At 46.7% G+C, this 7119-nt stretch overlaps 1 long non-coding RNA gene across 1 annotated transcript; it reads right to left on the bottom strand.

The window, feature by feature from the left end:
- Positions 1 to 206: 206 nt before the first annotated feature.
- LOC144805431 (uncharacterized) lies at positions 207 to 4552 on the bottom strand. Its single transcript, XR_013605517.1, has 2 exons — positions 2035 to 4552; positions 207 to 1591 (listed from the first exon to the last, which is right to left on the bottom strand). It is a non-coding gene; the product is annotated as an uncharacterized LOC144805431 (long non-coding RNA).
- Positions 4553 to 7119: the final 2567 nt, after the last annotated feature.

A 7119-nucleotide genomic window follows, 5' to 3' on the forward strand; every position in this document is an offset into this window, starting at 1 on the left:
CTGGAGTCAGCCTGCTTTGCTTTTTCCCAACTTTGGTCAGCAAAGGTAAATATGTCTTCTACTATAGTGTTCTTAGCTCACTTTTGGTAGCGTGGCTTGAGCAGTATGGCCTACGGCGGGCTCGAAGGTAGAGCAAAACAGTGGAAGTCACAAATTTCAATACAGTTTATTAAAAATAGACAAGGAACTTAAAGATTCAAACCAAGTTAAGATCAAAAAGAATATTTATTAATTATTCAGAAGCAAAATCTAAAGGAGGGCTGTTATTTAAGGATTATTAATTAGCAAAAACAACTGTCCAAACCAAACAGCAGATCCACTGAATCAATCATGAAGTCACCTACAAAATTGTAGCTGACTTCGGTAGCTATGCTTGAGAGGACAAAGGTAAGTTTAGTCTCTGGTGATGATTAAAACTGGAATGTGATGCAAGGATTTTGGCTGAATCAGTCTCAGAAGATGACGAGCCGCACAGAAGTGGCTTGAAGTGCAACATTCCCACAGAATAGAGTTGGGTTATCAAGTTGACCCTGAATCCACGGCCATCAACATGCGGGAAACTTCAAGCAGTTACAACAGCTGCGAAGTCTTCGGTGCTTCCAAGTTATGGAGATGGTTCAAGATTGATGATAAGAGCGAAAGCATGGAACGTGGCATGCCTGAGGCAGGATCCATTTGAAACAAAAAGAAGATGGAAAGAGGCCACTCGTGTGGATCTTCGTAATATGAAGCTGTGTCCCAATGGAACAGAAGTCATTAGGACTATTTAGGGTGGAGCCAAGAGTGGTTTGCATATGGCTGGCCTCGTCTGTAGTTGCACAAAGACTAGAGAATGATGTGGCGGGATGTTGCAGAGATTAGCTACCAGTTCATCCATCACCTTAGGTTTTTCTCAATGATCAGCTCTACGTGGTACAGACATGAACAGATGTTGGTCCCATAGAGACCTTCGACAAAGGGACTCCTGCTTCAGCCCCCTGGTGAGGCTCGTTAAGGCTGGAAACAGTTTGAGGTTACATGCATTCCAGACCCTTGGGGGCGTGGCCTCAAAGTTCAGGATCCAATGGCCTTTGTGGGTCAGTCATTGCTTATAAACACTCAGGGAGCAAAACACACTGAATGAAATAGTTACAAAAGAATGAGTTTAATTCAAGCACTTCCATCCCTCGCTGTGTGCTTTTCTCAGTAGAGTTTGTAGGACAATCAATGGAGCGGTGTCTTTGTGGCTGCTTCATGTAAATGTTTTGCGATGCTGAAAGCTCCTCCTCAGGGTTGACAGTGAGCACCTTTTATTTTCCCACATTGTCTCTCCTATGTGGAAAGGTTACATTTACACCTGAAGTTTTTGCCACATTGAGAGCACGGGTCATTTTCTTTCTCATTGTGGGTTCTCTCATGCTCCTTTTACGTTAGGGATTTGACAACTTTCACATTCACCAGTTTCTTCCACTCCAACATCCTCACCATTCCTGGCACATAGAATGTGTTTCTTCTCTAGAGCTCCAGAATGTTTTAACTTTCCTTGAAATAATCCTTTTTGTTGTGTTTCTCTAAATTTAAACCTTCCTTTTTCTGTTCATGCTTCAGTCACCTGTAGAAATGGAGTCAGAGATTGAAAATGAACACAAAGAAAAAATATTTATGACCTTATACTTTGCACAAAGAAAGTATTGACAAAAAAAAGATAGGAAATCAGTTGAGTTGCATTTCTGATCGTGGTGAAACAGTGTAGATCGGGAGCTTGGGATCACTGGAAATCAAGGATGTGAGAGCAAATGTAATAAATATTTAAGAAAGAAACAGAAGTTGCACATATATTATGACACAGATTCTCAGAAGCAGCCAACACTAGCAATTTACAATTTCTGTGTCAAAGGCTGGCATCACAATGAGGTATTTGTAATTCTTTTAATGAATTATCAGATGTTATTTACTCCCCTGCCGACCTAGTCTGTTCATCTATTCCTTTTTCCAGTGATCTAGACTGACGCTGTCTCCAGTTCATTTCAAATTGCGCGGATGATAAGGACTTACATGGTGGCTCAGAACTCATCATACTTGTCCGACGGGGAACTGTCAAATCTGAAAAAAAGAAAAAAACAGCACAACACTAGAGGAAACCAAAAAGGGTCAAGAAAAGAAAAACACAAAACCGGGGAAAGAGAAAAAAGGCTACCTTCCATTCTCACCACAGAGGTCCAGCACAGGAAACTGTGCAGCAGATGCTTGCGAACCCATGAGTTACTTCTAAACACAGTAGCCCCCAAGGTCAGCACCAGGTGCCGCTCCACTGGTCGCACCACCCTAAAGCAAGCCCTGTGTGCATGTGTGTCCACGCACATGTGCTGTGTCTTTTGATTGTTGTAGACAAGACAGAAAAGGGAAGGATGGGAGGACGTAAAGAGATGGAATTCAGATCCAGAGATGAAAGATGCTGAAAGAACAGACTGAGGGAAGATAGTCTCATGTGTTGCAGAGAAGAAGACAAATGTGATAATAGTTAAGGAACTGCTGGGCAAAACGGACCTAAAAAAGGACTGGACCTGCACTAAACCCCCCAACATGTTCCAGGAGGAATGTGGATCCATCAGGTCATTATCAGAAGTTTGATAACAACAGGAATAGTGCACAGAGGGAGTCAAATGTTGAAGTTGAAACAAAGGTTTTGGAGTACGGGGGATGTTTCAACCCCCTCGGTCTCTGGGACACCGTTGTTTTATTAATTAACACATTCTGCCCTCATGGGGCAAACAGTGTAAAGACCTTATAGTCAGCCATAGCAGGCAATACTGCCCCTTAAAGGACCGCTCCCTTGGTAAAGGCCCTTGCCTTTGGAGCTACAACAAGCTTCAAAGCTATATTAAAGGTTTCAAATAATTACTGAAGGCATAAACATGGTTACTCAGTCAGAGAAATAATCATCATAATATTTGCAGGAGAATCACATAAAGGGAACCTCTAAAGTATATCAAAAGCCAGACTCAGAAATAACTCTAGCTGTAAAGTCAAGAGACAGATCACCACAACAAATGTGTGCTAAGAGATAAGAAAACCTTTTTCTATAATATCAAATAGCAAACTGACATGGAATCTGCTTAGTTAGAAATCCACAAAAAGTTATTAAGTACAAAATCAGTAAGAGGACTGACATGTAGTCTGCCTTGCTTGAATCCAGAGGCAAAGTGAGCAAGGGACTCACGTCTGAGCATACCCTGCCACACTTATGGCGAACAAAGTGGTACAAAAGGGGGTGGTGATGGACGGAACATCTGAACCAATCAAACACTCACACCCAGTCAACAGATCTGGGTTTAATCCATCAGTTGACTGGGGGTGAGTGTTTCATTTGCTCAAACGCTCCGTCCATCATCCCCTTTTGTATCGCTTTGTTCACCCTAAGTTGGCAGGGTATGCTCAGACGTGAGTCCCTTGCTCACTTTGCCACTGGATTCAAGCAAGCCGGGCTGAAGACGGCTGAAAGGCCAGAAACCGGTCCTCGGAGGCTTGTTTCCGGTCCAGGGAAGACATGGCTTGGCAGTTCGGGCTGGACTGCTCCCATGAGGCACAGGGTCAGACTGATTTGCATATGGCCATGTCTGAACTGGGGTGGCGGAGTGAGCTAAAGAATGGTGATGGATTAAACCCACATCAGTTGACTGGGGTTGAGTGTTTGATTTGCTCAAACGCTCCGTCCATCATCCCCTTTTGTATCGCCAATTTGTACGGGAACATTTGCTGACAGCGCATTAGTTGTTTATTAGAAATGCCTACAACCTGCACTCCTTTCCCAAGAGCGGTGTGTCGGGAGCTCTCGTCAATCTGACTGTGGAACCGGCAGCACATTTATTGATTAAAAGAGATGCCGGAATCCCATTTACTTCTTCTACAAAAGGGCCACTCTGGGTGACGTCTAGGACCGCACCAAGCGTGAAACCCTTCTCTCGTCTCAGGCACCGTCATTGTGTCTGATTCAGTCCAGTAGAAACTACTAGTGCAGGAGGAAGTTGTGGAAAATCATTATTAATCAAAAAAGGATTTTGTTGAAATCTTAAATTTGTTGAGAATTTGGTGTTCTATTCTGCACTGGGCTGTGGGACCATCGGGACTGAAGGCATGTTCCAATATATATGCCTTTGATTCTACATGCTCGTCACAGAGGCCAGTTGGGCTGGGACCATTGGCTGTGATATGCCATTCTGTACCATCGGATTCATGTTCCAGTTTCCCAGGTTCCTGCAAACATCGCAAGGAGCGTGTCTTATTCTGCACATTATTAGTGTTTGAGGTATTTAAATTGCCACTGTCAGTAAAACCTACACCCTGAGCAGGGCCGGACTGGCCGTAACGGGCTTCGGGTGTTTACCCAGGAGGCTGGAAGAGTGGGGGACGATTGTTCAGTGCTGGGAAACGTATTTGTTACTGGGGGCTGGTTTTGCTCTGGTGCTGCTATATCACCCGCCGGCAACAAAAGAGGCAGGGATCTGGGACAAAATTGTCAGGCCTGGTTTGGGTTCCTAGTCCGGCCCTGACCCAGAGGAACAACATTTCCTCCTTGCACAAACTGAACATCATTACTCTGCACACCAACGCCGCGCATATCCAAATTCACACCAGCAACAAACCCAGAATCAAAACGAGAATACAATCCATGAGAACCACTTTCGTCACCCTTCTGGAAAAATTGTCTGAGCCATCATTATTTCTTCTTCGATATTTTTCTGCTTAGTAACAAAATGTTCACTACAGAACTTTGCGTAAAACAAAATCTCATCCAGAATGTTAGTCTGCAGCCCCTCACATTTAGCACTAACCTCCGGATGCAACGCTAAAAGATGCGCCCTCTTTTACCCGGTCTTCGACTTTGCAATATTGTTTGTAAATCTGAATTAATCTCTTGTAATATAATAAAATATTTTGAGGCGCTTCACTCTGTGACTCTTCAATTGGCCAGTTTACAAGCGACTTACACTCATTCCACAAATCTCTTGAGACAACAATTAATGAACTTAAACTCAGCTCTCGACCACCCTGTCTGGACGAACAGGCCTCATCTCTACTGCATCCCTCCTGGAGAGGCCCCACCTCCTTTGAACCACCCAAACACAGGACAGGCCTCACCTCCTCTACACCCTCCTGAACAGGCCTCTCCCCCTCTGCACACCTGTACAGGCCTCACCTCCTCTGCACACCACACCTCCTCTGCACCCCTGGACAGGTCTCCTCCTCTGCACCCCATAAGGCCGGCCTCACTTCCAGTGCACCCCACGGCTCAGGGACAGGCCTCACCTCCCCAGCACACACCCCCTCCGGACAGGCCTCACCTCTCCTGCATCCCGCAGGACAGGCCTCACCTTCTCTGCACCCCTTTGGCACAACTCACTTCCTCTGCACCTAAGTTCAGGACAGGTCTCACTTCAACTGCAAACCCTTAGATAGACCTCTTCCCATTTGCACCCCCTGAACAAGCTTTATCTCCTCTGCACCCCCCCCTGACAGACAGACCTAAACACCCCTGTCCCTTCATGGACAGGATTTGCCTCCACTGCACCCCCTGGGACAGGCATCAGCCCCACTGCACCTCCTGGAGAGGCCTCACCTCCTCTGCAGCCCTGAACAGGACAGGCCTCACCTTCTCTGCACCCCCTGGGCAGGCCACATATCGTCTGCATCCCCAGGACAGGCATCACCTCCTCTGCATCCCCCTGGACAGGTCTTATCTCCTCTGCACCATTCCCCCCCCCCCCCCTTGGAACAGGCCTCGTCTCCTATGCACCCCTGGACAGGCCTCTCCTCTGCACCCCTGGACAGGCCTCTCCTCCTCTGCACCCCTGGAAAGGCCTCTCCTCCTCTGCACCCCTGGAAAGGCCTCTCCTCCTCTGCACCCCTGGACAAGCCTCACATTCTCTGGAGCCCCCTGGACAGGCCTCATCTCCTCTTCCCTCTGGACAGCCCTCACCTCCTCTGCAGCCCCCCCCCCTTGACAGGCCTTACCTCCTCTTCCCTCTGGACAGGCCTTCTCTGCACTCCCTGGACAGGTTCCGCCTCTCTTGCATCCCCTTAGACAGGCCTTGTCTGGCATATGCCGCCCACTATTCTAGTGGGCACCTTGCACCAGTCCAAACGACCCTTATTGATGGTAGGTTACAGACAACCTATATAGAAAGCTACCCTAGTGGTAGCTGTGGAGAGCAGCCTTCAGGCTAAGTCTTGAAGGAATGTAAAGCAGCTTGTTTTACCAGTCTATAATCTCATGAATGACCAAATGAAAGGAGAACCACACCAGGTTCATATATAAAATATATGTATTTATTCTAAACAAATCTCACTAGAATCTTTATGAGGCTACAGGCAAAAGAACATATGTTACACTTAATAACACACAGTAAATTAGCACAATATACGTTGAGCCCTAGGGGCGCACCAAACCATATATTAAGACACTGGTATAAGAACCACAACTTGACTAGACACAAGGCCTAGAGCCTTTATAACCACTGGGGCCACAGGAACCACCCAAGGTATGATACAGGGGACCCACTGGGGCGCGTACCGGGTGAGAAATCAGCCGCAAGACGCCTTTAGCTTCTATAGGGAAAGTCGTGGTTTGAAATTTAAATATAAAGGACACTTAGAGGAGGACTTTGAGCAAACCCCTTTAGACCTAAGGGGTTCTAGGACGAACACCCACAGGAGCACTGGAGTGCTCGAGTAACCTTACCAAGGGAAGCCGGGTACATATGTGTCTTTTGGTGTCAGGAATCGTCATAGTTTTCAATAGCGATCTGCTGCAAAGTGCTGCTGCCGTCAAAGAGGAAAGTGTCTGGTGTGATCAAAGCCTGGAGCAAAGATGAGAAGAACCTGAAAGCAGAGGGGACAGAGTCGAGTCACTTGCCAGTGACTAGGGGCACGATAGATAAATGCCCACCGATGTCGGGTGATTTCAGGTGAAGAAGGTGAAGCTTGACTCTTCCGCCACAAGGACCAAGAGGCATCGACCATAACCAGGATCTGGATTCGAGCTGTCCCACGAAGGATGTCGAGAGCTGCGGTGTCGGTGCCCGGATTAGACCCAAAAAGCCTTGGCAACAACAACCCACGCAGAAATCAAAGAAATGCTTT

Source organism: Lissotriton helveticus (assembly GCF_964261635.1).
Source record: "Lissotriton helveticus chromosome 1_1 unlocalized genomic scaffold, aLisHel1.1 SUPER_1_unloc_1, whole genome shotgun sequence".
Lineage (NCBI taxonomy): Eukaryota > Metazoa > Chordata > Amphibia > Caudata > Salamandridae > Lissotriton > Lissotriton helveticus.